Genomic DNA, 16,607 nt, shown 5'->3' on the forward strand with positions numbered 1-16,607 from the left:
AACGAAGGGAAAGGTGAAGGTTTTCATCGTGATTGGCTGAGTTAGAACGAGGCATCAACTGTGACAGTCTCGGCTGGTCGATGGGTCCAGGTCGCAGGCTGGACCAGACTTCATGGGAGTGGGTGTCGGATGCTGTGGAGAGAGGATCAACGGCTCGGCCTCCATGGGCACCACAGGCCGAAAGCGCTCAACGTCCCTCGACGGCGAAGGGCGGAGGTTGTAGCGGCAAGGGGCAGGCTAGTGAGCTGGCTTGTCTCTGGAGGCGAAGCGGGGGTCATGCCCAGTCAGCGATGGAGGGGAAAGGAGCCGCTACGTCACGTTACGGCCGGAGGTTATTCTGATGCACGAGCAGCTGCTCCTGACTGTCCTAAAATTCAAACATCTGCCACGCTTATTGTCGACGACGCCATCCTGGGTCACGTGAGGTTCTAGCCAAAATTACGAGCCAGAGATGGGAGTCCGCGGTGGGCCCTCTGCTTTGGGCGCAGCATGTCGAACAAGCTGCGGGGTCTGCGCCCGTGTAAAATTTTCTCCTAGGTATGTCTTTTTACAGGTGTGACCAGTAAGTGGCGAGGATGCTGGTGAGTGCTCCGCCGGAGTCGCCTGTCACCATTATTTTCCGTATCTGCGTCTTGAATGTCCTGACAATCCGCTCGGCTCCTGAAATGGATGCGGCTGGAAGGAAGTGGTGATCAGATGCTCACTAACATTTCGCGGGAATGCAGATGCTGCTAACACACGGCCATTGTCAGAAACAAGGGATGGTCCACTCTATTGTCAATATAATGGACAGGGCATGGACAGTAGCTCTCGTAGTAGTTGTAGCCATTTGTGCGATATACGGAAAGCTAGAGAGGACAACGAAAGAACAACCATATTGATCCCCAGAATGGAACAGCGAAATCAATGTGAACTCTTTGCCAGGGGTGGTCAGGTTATGGCCAAGGACTGAAGCGCTGTGCTCGGCCCGACTGGTTATTGGTGCAGGTGTGGCAGTTACAGACGGTGCGTTCAAATGGCGGCGTCAACCTCAGGCCGCGCTATTGCTTTCATTCTGCACATTCCTCAAGGTGCAGTGTGGACGAGCTTCAGTTCGCCGGGGCTGGGGCGTGGGAGGCGTTCAGCATCGTCCGTACCTAAGGAAACGACACCCTGAGTGACGCAAGCCTGTGCAGCAAAGAAAAATGGTGCGCATTCCCGGGTCAGCGATTTTAGACAAGTGCTCCGAGCAACCCCGCCATACAGCAAGCACATCCTGCGGAGGAGTGGATCACGGGCCGCCTCTGCAGCTTCTTTGCGCACAGTAATAGAAAATTCGTTAAGGGCGTGTCGATGATTCGCACCTAAGGCAAAATACAGCATCTTATGCCTATCAAATTCGTCATCTGTTCCACATAAGCGGGAAACGGTCAGCGTTGGAGTGCTGTGTGGTGGGCTGATAATGGCTCTCATGGGTACAGGTACTTGATAACAACGCCCACCATTGTAGCCGCTGCGTGGTTTTATCGGAAAGTTCTGAATGGGGGCCGAACAGCGAAATAAGGGGCCCGTGACCTGTGATCAGGTGAAACTTAGTACCTCAGAGATACATGTCAAACTTACGGACGCCATAGATCACAGACAAACCTTTTTCCCATATTGCGAATAATAACTCTGCACCACATTTAATAATTTAGATGCAAATGCAATGGGCTTTAGTGTGCCGTCGATGTTTTGGGCATAATCCAAAGCATCAGCTAGTGTTAAACGCAAGCCGTAATGGAAAGTCGATAACAAACGGGCCGATTTAAGGCAGTTTTTAAGTTGCACTAAAGCCTTCTGGTACACTTCAGACTACACAGATTTATCACCTTCTTTACGCAGCTGATTCACCGAATGGTAAATCGGGCTGCATTAGGAATAAACTTATTTTATCCATTGTTTGTAGTGTTTCTTCCGCGACTGTACTACTTTCGTAATAGTAAAGAACAACCGCCTTCAGCCACAAATCGTGATCTCATTAATATGCCCTGTGGCTCATCTTCAGGTGCTTCGACAGTCTCCATCAACTTCACATCATTTCTTTTAATTCTGAGCTGTTTCTAGTTGTAGGTGTACGATTCTGGGGAATTTTTATGTATAAGTACACACTTTCTATTAAACAGCACATTTGTAGAAACATTTTGACACAGCACATTTTGTTCAAGAATGTGCTGTGTCAAAATATTTCTGCGGCATCCACTTTTGAAAAATAATATCCCCCAGACAATTTAGGCAATAATTCCTTCAGCCGAGAAAGTGTATACAGATAGACATTTTTTGGATTATTAATGGTAGGCTTAGAGTCACCACAAATGCGAAGTGATCCATTAGGCTTTTAACTACGGCCATGAGCGTAGCCCACTGGCTAACGGATACTGGGGATTTAACACTCAAGCTTTGCTCGGGCATGGCAAAAGGCACTGGAGGGGCTCTAAAAGAACTTACGCACTGCAATTTACTTTAAGGATACGTGGACCTGGACCCCTGTTGCACAACCTAATATAGGTTCAAACAGTTGCTTAAATTGTGCATACAACGAATCAAGTGTGATCGCAAGTGAAAATAGATTTAACTGGTCCTGAATTTGAAATGCAAAAAGCGCAAAATTCCTCTAAACAAAAATGTTAGTTGTCGTCCAAGAGGTGACTACTACCAAGGTTAGTTGCTGAGTTATATTCTTACAACTAGTTTGGACTACGAAACGGGACAACAACGGAATCGACTGGCCATTGTACGAAGTGCGACAGTAAAGTAATGAGACTGATGTGAAAAAAGTGTTTAGTCAAGTTTAGTGTTGTCTCCTTCAAAGTAGTTCCCTTCCGATTGCGCAAACTTTTTTCAGCGCTTCTGCCATTGATGGTAACATTTCTGGAACTCATCTTCTGTAATATCCTCCAAAACCCTCATTACAGATTTTTGGACATCTTGTGTTGTTTGAAAATGGTGTCCCTTGACCACCGTTTTGACTCTTGGACATAGAAAACAGTCGCATGGAGCGATATCTGGTGAATAAGGTGGCTGTGGTAGAACTGAAATTTGTTTTGAGGTTAAAAATTGCTGTACTGGCAGAGCAATAGGGGATGGCGCATTATCGTGACGCAGAATCATACCAAGATCTTCAGTTATTATTAGACGAACCGTTTGTCGATTGATGTTCAGTTCTTCTGCAATACGGATAATCTTCGATCAGATCGTACAAGTTCACGCACCCTGGCCAAGTTGACATCCGTCCGTGGGGTTGATGGTCGTCCACAGCGGTCTTCATCTTCAACATTCGTTCTGCCTTCACCAAACATTTTATGCCAACGCAAAACTTGAGCTCTAGACATAACCTCCTATCCGAAAGCCTTCTGAAGCTTATTGTAAGTTGTCATCGCGTTTTCACCCAACTTAACGCAAAAATAAATGGCATACCCTTGCGCAATATTAAGTGGTTCCATTTCCGTAACGAGAGGTACAAAACGTGTTAAGTTATTACAGCACAACTCATGACTGAGCAGTTGCAGCGATGTGCCGCTTAGACTACAAGCAGCTTATAGACCAAGGTCAAAGATATTGTGCCTACGCAAGCCTGCACGGTTGCCACATCTTGCAAAGAAAATCAGTCTCATTACTTTATTGTCGCACCTCGACTTTGCGCAGAGGAGACTGCAGCTGCTGGAAGCCAATGTGCTGGTATTGCTCCCTATTAACCAGAGACACATGCCTGTGTCAGACTGGAAATCCTCACTGGCCCCATTAATGTTCAGCTGCAACGTGAGACGCTGCTGCCTTGGATGCCGACAACACGGCGTGTAACGCGCTGACGGCCAGAGTTGCTGACGCACGTCGGCTGACGCAGACACTCACAAGGTGCCTCGGTTTGCGGCATGCGAAATAGCTGACCACGGAAAGGGCAGCGGCGCCGTTGATGCTGTTTGCTGCCATCTGGACACGATTTGAGGGCACGGACCTTTTTGGATCCTTTGATAACGATAGGGAGGAAAACATTGAATGAGCCTCCATTCGCCTGGGGACACGCCGATGGCTAACAAACCCCTTCCGTTTGTGCGGTTCTGCCGACAATGAGTTTGAGCGATCCCTAACTATTCCCATACTATAGATTCCGCAGGCACCAAACTACCGGACGAACGAGTGCTCGGTAAATCGGAAGATGACGTGGACTGGAAGTCATCTGTTGATCGTAGAGCACAACGACGATTACTTACGATGTCGACACCACAGGAATCGTGTAACACAGATTACGCTGATGTAGCTACATCCTGACCTTGACAATTTTTAACACTTCACTCAAGACGGATCAGATGCCTCTAAATCCTTCACACAAATTTCTTGATCAGTAGCGAGACGAACAATAACGTCACGTATTAAGGAGTCCACATAAGAGTACCACGTTTCAGACTGCTTACAGGAAAAATAACACTTGTGGGCCACACCTTGTATGTCAGCAGCCCATTCTGCGTAGGATTTCTTACGTTGCTTGATTAATCTTAAGCCTAGCTATAACGACGTGGGTTTCGTTCAGGAAAAAGTCAAACTACTAGGGTCGGAGAGTGGGTGTAATTCTTGTACCAATTTTTACAGTTTACGAAGAGAAGGCAGTTCGTGGACAGCTATTTGAATTGCCTTGCAGTGAAGAATAAAACGACCTAGGTCTCCCAACTATCGACTGCCTTGTCGAAACAAATGAATGGCGGAGTGGGAGGCGAGCAAACTTCAGCTGCTGACTGTTGTTGGTTTTGCCGCAGCTGTAACAGCAGTGTCTGCTATTGCTGGTGGAATTACCACTGTTTTTGCTCCTGTCGCTGCTGTTGTTGCAACTGCTGCTGCCACAACTTTAGAAACTCGGGATCCGTCTTTCACTGCAATATCAGCACGGAGAGAAAGTTCTTGTCACCACTTTTCTATCTTATTTCCATCCTATGTGAGCAGTACGTGGCTCGTGTTCGTGCCATCTCTTATTTAACATCCTGTTTTTACCGTACTGCCACCTCGTTATGTTAATTCAATTACTGGTGCCACTGAGTTGTTGCCTTGCCTGCCCGTGAGCGGCAGCAGTAGCGCTTATCGATATAAGCCTTGCCGTATTATCTTTGCTGGACTGCTATTACTTCCCAGTCGTCGACGTCGAGGATCGGTTGGAACGTGCCTGGCAGTGTTTGAGTTGGCACGCGGCTGAAGTTCAGTCGGGGCGCGGCAGCAGTGAGGTCCGGACCGCCATGACTCGCCGACAGTTGTCGACACACATGATTTGAGTGGGGACGACTTTGGTTGGTCGGCAGTCGGTCGTCTTGTCGGACGACGTGTATTTGGCCGGCGTTAGCTTATGGGTTGGCTGTGTGTGCCGACTCGTGATTCGTCCTTGTTATTGTGCAGTCACTGCCGTTAGCATTGTCTAGTTCTTCGGACAAGTGTTCTGTATGTAGTTTGTGTGATTTTGACTGACAAGTTATTTTAAATGTTGTCGGCGTACTGGCTCACAGTCTGTCGGTTGGAGCGGAGCAGCGAGGAACTCTCGGCGGGGCGTAGTTTGGCCGGGGCCCGCTGGGGGTCTCTACGCGGTGTCAGAGTGTGTGGCGCTGTTCCCATTGCTACGAGGCCCGTGGCTCACCGACCCTGGACACGAGAGTTGAGTTTTGATTTAATCTACCAGCAAGTCAAGATTGTTCACATTGTGTCGATTGGAGTTCTTTGTCGGCTGTTGGGATGCTCCCGCGAGCAACAACGTGGTTTTCAAGTTGGAAAATTCTAGCCACCCTCCAGTGAAGTTTCACTGTATTTGGTGATTTAAATTGAAGTGTACCAGCGGAATCTTCTGCCCTGTGTGTTGACGTAAATTTTAGGCAGTGTAGTTTCCTCATCGTGTTGATGCTGTCCAGCACGGTGTGTGGTTTGACAGTTCCGTGTATGATTTGTTTTGGGCGCCAATATCTGCTACGTTGTTCCGTTGAACTCCCTGTTGTGCCCTGGTCAGATGAAGTGAAGTTAGCTTGTCGGTGGGTCCGCTGACTGTCGGTCGGTTGGGTTGTCGTCGGATCGTGAATGTTTGGCCCGACTGCCTGTCTCACCTAAGCGAGCGTTAGTGTCTAATTCCAGGCCGACCCTCGAACATCTGAGCGCCCTTGTGTGTACTGCCCTATTTTTTTTTAATTTGTTCTTGTTGTTTGTACTTGTATGGCTTGTAGCCGATTTTTTTCTAATTAGACTTGTTTTGCTCTTAACACCTTCAGCCTAGTTTAAGTACTGTTTCACGTAAACCCTTTGGCGTTTTAAAAATTTTAATGTTGTTGAATTTTTTAAGTCTTGAGCCTTCAGCCGATTTTGAGTACGAGTTGTTGTGCTCTTAAGAACGGTTTCACATAAGGCCTTTGGTATTTAAAAAAAAAAAAAAATAATGTTCTTGAGTTAGGCCTTCAGGCGAACTGAATTTAACTTGTTACTTTAGCTTAACTAAAGATTGTTTTAAGATAAGACTTGCCTTTTTAAATTTCTGATTATGCTTGCGTTTTAAGTTATTGGCCTTCAGCCGTTTATAATTAAAGTGGCTTTCAGCCGATAATTAAGTCCCAAAGATTAAAGCTATTTTTCTTTAATTTTTTGGGATTTTGTAATGTTTGAACAAATAATAAAGTATGTTCGAGTGTAACTGACAGCCGCTTATTTTGGCCCCTTTCCACAACTTAAACTACCTGTTCTATCCTGCGGGTTTAGCAGGGAGTCTCACCATGGTAGAAAACAGTTTCTGATATCTCGCACTGATGGTAAAGTAGAGATTGGCGGTTCCCCAGGAAATGATAGTGGAGATCACGAAGTGAACAGATAACAAAACAAGTCAGAACGTAGCAAAGTATTCTTAAGCGCATAGAACAATACAGGGAGCAATACAAACTGCACACTTAAATCAGGCAAGGCCAAAATTCTACTATTCGATGGCCCGTAACTAAAGGCATCAGAGGTTATCGAGAGTTTTTCTACCAAAAGCCGGGTTGCAGAGTTTAGTGCTAAGCACTCGTCAGAGCGTGAAGCGAACAGACGTGCTTGCCGCGGCTGCTGCTGCTGGAGCGGGTGCAAGCTCCGGCTGTCGTCTGTAGCTCAGATGTGGCGTTTATGCCACGTCGCTGCCTAGGTTTATAACATTTTTGTTGCTATATTTTAATGCAATGTAAAGGAATATTTTGTTGAGGGAAGCTAGCGAGTAGGTAGAATCACAAGGCAGACTCATCGAGCGATGCGCCAGCTGGTCACATAACAAGAACCGTATCGTACTTGAGCAGAGAGAGACAATGGGGATTCGCCCACCACGTGGGGTGCCAAGAAGGGAATCATTTATTGTTCATATTTACTATTTAAACATGAAAATACAGCGCCGACCATGCTGATGACGTTAATTGCACTGAGAATTTGTTAATAATAATGCCAATATCACTCAGTTCATCAGGAAATGCTAATTACAAATTTTAGTTACTGTCAGTGCTTATTCAGGAAGGGCGCCAAACTTCAAAGATAGCTCATTAGGCAGCCTAAGATCGTGTGAAGTTTTTTGTGACATTTGTGGTTCTAGGGAAGTAATGATTAATGACCGGGAATGTTTCTTATTAGTATTAATAATAGACTGGCTCTGGAAATCGTTTATTAAGGCTCTGGAAATCGTTTATTAATCGCGCTATTGGTAAAATAAAACAAAATTATTTGGCATCCTAACTTTTTAGATTTATATTATGCTTAGCATTTAGACTCACTCCCCCCGCACTGTTTAAGCACAATCGCGACCAATGGAGGAGAAACCAATTGCGGCAACATCTACGAGAAGCGAGATAAGCCAATTGGCTTCCATTCATTTACGAGAAGTAGTGGGCTGACGCACTAGACTTTCATCTGTGAATCAGACATAGCAGTATTGTGAATCCCCGTGTACATATTGTGGCCGACGATATTTCGAACGTTAATTGTCCTGTCTGCTGTGACAGTGTTACACTAGTATCTCTGATCTGTTCTGCATGTCGATAATCAAGTTAGGCGGGGAATATGAATCACCCTCGGATACGAAAATGACAAAATTATTCCACATGGTGTGCAAGATGTATGAGACAGGAAAAAATACCCTCGGTATTCAAGAATAATGTAATAATTTCTGTTTCACACAAAGCTGGTTCTGACATGTGCCGATATTACCAAGGAGTCAGTTAAGAACTCATGATTGCAAAATACTGATATGGATTATTTACAGAAGAATGTAAAAATATGGAAGTCGACACCAGGCAAGATCAGTTTGGGTTTCGGAGAAATGTAGGCAATATTGATCCTACGACTTAGCCTAGAAAATGTGTTAAAGAAAGACAAACCGATGTTGAGAGCATTTGTAGACTTACAGAAAGCTTTCGACAATGTCAACTCGAACACATCCTCCGAAATTCTAAAGGTATTGGTATAAAAACTAAAGGAACAGAAAGGCATACACAACTTATCCAGAAACCAGACGTCAGTTATAAAAGTCGAAGGGCATGAAACGGAAGCAGCGGTTGAGAACAGAATGAGCCAAGTTTGTAACCCATCCACGATGTTATTGATTCTGGACGTTGAGCAAGTAGTAAAGTATACTAAAAAAGAATTTGGAGAAGAAATAAAAACTTTGTGATTAGCAGAAACACTGTAATTGTGTCAGAGACGGCGAACGACTTGGAAGAGCAGTTGAACGGACTGCAAAGAGTCTTGAAAGAACGACATAAGACGAACATCAACGAAAGCAAAATAAGGGCAAGGGGATTTAGCCAAATTAAGGAAGGCAGTGTTGAGAGAATTAGATGAGGAAATAACAGGCCGGCCGGAGTGGCCGAGCGGTTCTAGGCGCTACAGTCTGGAACCGCGCGACCGCTACGGTCGCAGGTTCGAATCCTGCCTCGGGCATGGCTGTGTGTGATGTCCTTAGGTTAGTTAGGTTTAAGTAGTTCTAAGTTCTAGGGGACTGATGACCTCAGAAGTTAAGTCCCATAGTGCTCAGAGCCATTTGAACCTTTTGGAGGAAATAACACTCTAGAAGCAGTAGATAAATTTTTCTATTTGGACTAGTCGAGTAGAGAGGACATAAAATGTAGACTGGCAATGGCAACAAACGCGTTTCTGAAGAAGGGAAATATGTTAATACCGAATATAAATATAAGTGTTAGCAAGGCTTTTCTGAAGGTAATTGTCTGGAGTGTAGCCTTACATGGGAATGAAACGTAGCAACACAGAGAAGAGCAAGAGCTTTTGAAAGCAGTGCTACAGAAGAAAGCTGAGGATTTTATACGTGGATCGCGTGACTATGAGAAAGTAACAGAGCTGGGGACGAAAAGAAGTTTGTGTCACAGCTTGACTGAAAGATGAGATCGGTTGACAGCACACATTCTGAGACGTCGAGAAATCATTATTTTAGTACGTGAGGTAACTGTGGGGAAAAATTGCAGAGACTGACCGAGAAAAGAATACAGTAACCAGGTTCAAATGGTAGTAGGTTGTATTAGTTATTCGGGGAAAAAGCGGCTTCCACAGAAATAAGCTGAGGTATATGGGAAAGCGATACGCACATATCCAGTTGGCGGTAGCATCACATACACAGGGAATAAATGGCAGTGCGTTGGCGGAGCTGTCATATTTTGTACTCTGGTGATTCAGGCGGAAAGGTTTCCGTCCGAATTGATAATGGCCGCACGATGGGAACTGACAAGTTTTGAACACGGAATGGTAGTAGGAGTTACGCTTGGGACATGCCATTTTGGAACCTGAGATCCACAGTGGCAAGAGTGTGCCTAGAATAACACATTTAGGGCATTACCTCTCACCATGGACAACGCAGTGTCCCGCAGCCTTCATTTGTCAACCGAGAGCAGCGGCGTCTGCGTAGCGTTGTCAGTGTGTGAAATAACCGCTGAAATCAATGTGGGACGTAGGACGAACTTAACCTTTAGGACAGTGCAGAGAAATTTGACGTTAGTGGGCTATGGTAGCAGACGAATGTCGCAAGTGCCCTTGTTAACAGCTCGACATCGCTTACAGGAGGCCGGCCGGTGTGGCCGTGCGGTTCTAGGCGCTTCAGTCTGGAACCGCGTGACCGCTACGGTCGCAGGTGTGTGATGTCCTTAGGTTAGTTAGGTTTTAGTAGTTCTAAGTTCTAGGGGACTGATGACCACAGATGTTAAGTCCCATAGTGCTTAGAGCCATTTGAGCCTTTTTTTTTTCGCTTACGGGGCCTCTCCTGGGCTCATGATCATATCGGTTGGATCCTAGACGATTGGGTAACCTTGGCCTGGTCAGATGAGTCCCTCTTTCAGTTGCGAGAGCTCGTGGTAGGGTTCGGTTGTGGAGCAGATCCCACGTAGCCACATACCCAAGTTGTCTACAAAGCGCTGTGCAAGCTGGTGGTGGCTCCATAATGGTGTGGTCAGTGTTCACATGGAATGGACTGATTTCTCTGATCCAACCTAATCGATAATTGACTGGAAATGGTTGAGTTCGGTTACATGGAGACCATTTGCAGCCATTCATGAACTGCATGTTCCCAAACAACTATGGAATTTTTATGGATGGCAATGCGCCATGTCACCGGACACGATTGTTTGAAGAACATTCTGGACAATTCGAGCGAATGGTTTGGTCACCCAAATCGCGCGACGTTTATAAGACGTTATCGAGAGGTCTGTTCGTGCACAAAACCCTGCACCGGCAACACTTGCCACAATTATGGACCGCTATAGAGGCAGCATGGCTTAACATTTCTGCAGGAAACTTCCAGCGACTTGTTGAGTCCATGCCACGTCGAGGTGCCGGGAAAAGGAGGTCCGCCACGATACTAGGAGGAATCCATGGCTTTAGTCTCCTCAGCGTGAAGAGCTGCAAAAAAGAAAAAAAAAAAAAAAAAGGTTCAGATGGCTCTGAGCACTATGGGACTTAACTTCTGAAGTCATCAGTCACCTACTTCCCCTACTTAAACCTAACTAACCTAAGGACATCATACACATCCATGCCCACGGCAGGATTCGAACCTGCGACCGTAGCGGTCGCGCGGTTCCAAACTGTAGCGCCTAAAAGAGCTGCAACAAAATATTTTTCGAACTGAAGACCACAACAAATATGACATGTTCAGTACATACGGTTGCAGTGTTCTACAATACGCAGCTTAATCTGTTAGTTTATGATCAATAAAGAAAAGTTAGTAAAATTTATTTCTGAAAAGTCCGCAAGAGACTGTTTGGCTAACGCTCTCTGAAAAGCGGCTGGAATGAATGGCCCTGATGGCTCGACACGCTACGTTAAACGGACTAGTAAGTAGACAGCTGAATGGAGGGGCTGAAGGCAAATTGACAGATTTTAATGCCGTTTTATGGAGCCCTAGAGGCGCCTTTCCGCGAGCTCGTGGGCTGGCGGGGCGGGGATTAGAGTCGGGCCGTGTGTGTGTCTGCGCGCGGCGCCTCGTGCGGAAGTAACGCCCCGCCACGGCCGCGATAAGCAGCTTAGCGCTGCTCCGTTCTGCATGAGGGCCCGGCACGGCGCGGCTACGTTCTCGAGAACACGTACCGAGTTCTGCGCAGAGCCGCTGACATCTACCTGCCTCGAAGCGAAGCTCGCTGCCGTTATGCCACCGGTGCTGTCTTCGTGTGGCATTTGTAGAATAGGCTCTTTCTGCTGGCGAACAGTCATGAATTAATCACCAAAGTTAAATTTGTGGGTACATATAACTGAAGATTGATAGCGTAAAATTTGCCAAATCAATGGCCGCTTACTGATCATAATAAGGTGCTGACGAACTTAATAAACGACATTTACTTCTCCTCTAGCAGAATTTCAAAAAATTCACTGCCAGAAAACAAATTAGTACACTTGCAAAGACGACGTCGATTTTGATCCAATGACGGCATATGGCAACTGCGGGATGGTAGATGCACTGACAATGGTTTCAGCATCCTCCACCAATAATTACACTACTGGCCTTTAAAACTGCTACACGAAGAAGAAATGCAGATGATAAACGGCTATTCATTGGACAAATATATTATACTACAACTGACATGTGATTACATTTTCACGCAATTTGGGTGCATAGATCCTGAGAAATCAGTACCCAGAACAACCACCTCTGGCCGTAATAACGGCCTTGATACGCCTGGGCATTGAGTCAAACAGAGCTTGGATGGCATGTACAGGTACAGCTGCCCATGCAGCTTCAACACGATACCACAGTTCATCAAGAGTAGTGACTGGCTTATTGTGACGAGCCAGTTGCTCGGCCACCAATGACCAGACCTTTTCAGTTGGTGAGAGATCTGGGAATGTGCTGGCCAGGGCAGCAGTCGAACATTTTCTGTATCCAGAAAGGCCCGTAAAGGACCTGCAACATGCAGTTGTGCATTATCCTGCTGAAACGTAGGGTTTCGCAGGGATCGAATGAAAGGTAGAGCCACGGGTCGTAACACATCTGAAACGTGACGTCCACTGTTCGAAGTGCCGTCAATTCTAACAAGAGGTGACCTAGACGTGTAACCAATGGCACCCCATACCATCACGCCGGGTGATACACCAGTATAGCGATGACGAATACACGCTTCCAATATGCGTTCACCGCGATGCCGCCAAACACGGATGCGACCATCATGATGCTGTAAACAGAACTTGGATTCATCCGAAAAAATGACGTTTTGCCATTCGTGCACCCAGGTTCGTCGTTGAGTACACCATCGCAGGCGCCCCTGTGTGTGATGCAGCGTCAAGGGTAACCGCAGCCGTGCTCTCCGAGCTGATAGTCTATGCTGCTGCAAACGTCGTCGAACTGTTCGTGCAGATGGTTGCTGTCTTACAAACGTCCCCATCTATTGACTCAGGGATCGAGACGTTGCTGCACGATCCGTTACAGCCATGCGGATATGATGCCTGTCATCTCGACAGCTAGTGATAGGAGGCCGTTGGGATCCAGCACGGCGTTCCGTATTACCCTCCTGAACCCACCGATTCCATATTCTGCTAACGTCCTTGGATCTCGACCAACGCGAGCAGCAATGTCGCGATACGATAAACCGCAATCGCGATAGGCTACAATCCGACCTCTATCAAAGTCGGAAACGTGATGGTACGTATTTCTCCTCCTTACACGGGGAATCACAACAACGTTTCACCAGGAAACGCCGGTCAACTGCTGTTTGTGTGTGAGAAATCGGGTGGAAACTTTCCTCATGTCAGCCGTTGTAGGTGTCGCCACCGGTGCCAACCTTGTGTGACTGCTCTGAAAAGCTAATCATTTGCATATCAAAGCATCTTCTTCCTGTTGGTGAAATTTCGCGTCTGTAGCCCGTCATCTTCGTGGTGTAGCAATTTTAATGGCCTGTAGTGTAGCTTAGTGGCATAGCTACCAGAGCGCCATCTGTGTCTACTCAGTACGGAATGCTCGCAGCCAGAAGGTTCAGCTTGGCGCAAACGTGCGAAGTAAGCAAGCAACCGTGACACAGAGACGCGCTCGTGCTTCCCACAGCCAACTGTGTGGGTTTGAAAGGGGTCAAATATTGCTCTTCCGAGAGGCGGAATGGTCCTTTAGGAGAACTGCCACACATGTTGGATGTGCTGCGTCAGTTGCGCAATGATGCTGGTATCAATGGTCACGTGAACATTCTCACAACCGTGGACGAGGTTCTGGATGTCCACGCAGCACCGATATTTATCAGGATTGTCGTAATGTAAGGGTAGTAGTGGTAGAGCCTACAGCTGCCACAACACAGGTAAGAAATCTTGTGAGTCCAGACGTGTCGATACGAACTGTTGCGAAGCGGTTATTACCAGTGAGTGGGACTACAGGCATGCTCCAATCTAGCCCGTCTTTCACTCAAGCCACAGTGCGTGCCTCGACTAGTGCCGTCAGAGGATCACTTGGAAGATGGAATGGCGTGTCGTGGTCTTCAGCTATGAAAACAGATTCTGCCTGGACGCAAGTGATGCTCGTTTACGCGTGCGACGTAGACCTGGTGGGCGCTGCCTCGAGTGCATTCGTGCAAGACACACGGGTTCCACCCCAGCTCTAGTGGTCCGGAATGCGATGGGCTACAGCTTTCGTACACCTTTGGTATTTCTGTAGGGGATATCAACCAGCACTTGTCGCAAGCACAATGTTGTTACACCCGTTATTTCGCCGTCATTGCACCAGGAAGGTGATGTGTACTCGTTCACACACTGCCCGTGAAAATCAACGTGCTTTGTAAGACGTGCAGCAGCTTTCCTGGCCAGCACGGTCTCCGGGTATGTCTCCAACAGAACGCGTGTGCGAAATGATGGGACGATTCGTTAACCAACAAATCTTATAGAACTACGTGAACAGGTCGAGCAGGCGTGGGATAACGTATGCCAGGGCAGTATTCGCCATCTCTACGATCGACTGAATGCCAGAGTCAGCGCCTGTATTGCCTCCCGTGGAGGCCACATCACGCATTAATATGAGCGATACCTGGTACCTCAGAACCGCTTGTGCTATTGATCAGTAAATGTAATCATTTCATGTACTCCTTATGCACTGTTATAATAATAAACGATGAGTCAATTGGGAACCTCTTAAAGGATCTAGTAATTTTTTCCAGCATTTGGGGAAAATGTTGAAGATTTTAGCTCGGTTCGTGATCCATTCGTGGATTTGAAACATCAGCTGAATAATTTAAGTTTAAGCTTAGAAGGCTGATTTGAAAGCAGACAAAACATTGAATTCAAAAGTTTTTGAAGTCCCTCTTGATAAATTTTGGTTGTCAATAAGCAGTGAATACTCAGCTACCTCCGTGGTAGCAGTTATTATATTATTACCAATTATAACAACACATATGTGTAAAATGGGCTTTTTGATGTTGACTGAAATTAAAACATCACAGAGCGAGAGAGAGAGAGATTCAAATCCATTGATGAAGAAATAACGGCTTGCTTCGTCAACGATTCCGCTGCGAATCAGCCGTCTGTGTGCAGCTAAGCAACCTCAAGTATCACGTTGAAGGTACAAATATAGTAAGTTACGTTAAAATTCGTATTAGAAAATTCCATAGTGAATTCAAGTTAATAAGTTGTTAATGAATGCTTGAGTCTATTCCTGTTTAATAATAATAATAAATATAATTGATCAGTCATAGTTATGTTAAGATTTACATGATTTTGAGGGGACAGACATTTTGGTGTTCCCTGTTGAGTCTAGGCCTGTCTGGGTGTGTGTAATAAGAAGTTGCTCAACACGGCACTCTTGCCCTATTTTCCGTTATAACACTGCACTGTATTGCGTTGTGGGGCCCCTTAGGGACATGACTGCCAAAGAGGGGAAGAAAGCCAATGTGCACTCCGTGTGCATACCGAATGAGTCATTCCAGACATTGAAATTATAATTGGTGATGACTTCGATTTACCCTCTCTATGTTGGCGAATATACATGTTTGAAGCGGGGGGTACGCATAAAACATCATCCGAAATTGTGCTCAGAAAATTATTCGAGCAATTAGTTCATCAGCCCATTAGAACAGCCAACGGTTGAGAAAACATACTTGACCTCTTAGCAACATATAATACTGAGCTAACAATGGCCATCAAAGGGGATACAGGGATTAGTGAACAAAGGACTGTCAAAGCGAGACTGAGTACCGTAACTCTCAAATCCATCAAAAATGAACCAAAACCATACCTATTCAAACAAGCAGATAAAAAATCGCTTCACACCTTCCTGACAGACTACTTCCACTAATTCCAAATTAATAATGGAAGTATAGACCAGATGTGGCTTGAATTCAAAGAAAGAGTATTGACAGAAATTGAAAAATTATAGCAAATAAATTAACAAACGACCGAGCTGATCATCCATGGTACACAAAACACGTCAGAACACTGTTACAGAAACAACGAAAAAAGCATGCAAATTCAAATGAAAGCAAAAACCCCAAGATTTGTGATGTTTACAAAAGCTCTAATTTAGATCAGATTTCAATGAGAGACGCTTATATAGTTTCCAAAACGAAACATTGTCTCAATACCTGGCATAAAATCCAAAGATATTCTGGTAATATGTAAAGTATGCTAGGGGAAAGACACAACCAAGACCTTCTCTGCCGGATAGGAATGGAAATAACATCGATGACTGCGCTACTGAAGCAGAGCACCGCCTTCCGAAAGTCCTTCACCAAAGAAGACGAAGTAACCATTCCAGAATTGGAATCAAGACCAACTGTCAACATGAGTAACTTGGAAGTAGATATCGTAGGAGTTGTGAAGCAATTTAAATCACTTAATAAAATCAAATGTTCCTGTCCACAATGTATACCAATTATGTTCCTTTTAGAGTGTGCTGATGCAATAGCTCCAGCCATAACAATCATTTAAAACCGATCGCTCAACCAAAGATCCATACCCAAAGCCTATAAAGTTGCACAGGACACATATATCCATTAACGTAGATATGCAGAAGGATTTTTGAACATATATTGTGTTCGAACATTATGAATTACCTAGAGGAGAAAGGTCTATTGATACATAGTCAACACGGATTTAGAAAACATAGTTCTTGTGAAATGCAACTATCTCATTAATCATACGAAATGTCGAGTCCTATCGAC

The sequence above is a fragment of the Schistocerca nitens genome, chromosome 2 (assembly GCF_023898315.1).
Source record: "Schistocerca nitens isolate TAMUIC-IGC-003100 chromosome 2, iqSchNite1.1, whole genome shotgun sequence".
Classification (NCBI taxonomy): Eukaryota; Metazoa; Arthropoda; class Insecta; order Orthoptera; family Acrididae; genus Schistocerca; species Schistocerca nitens.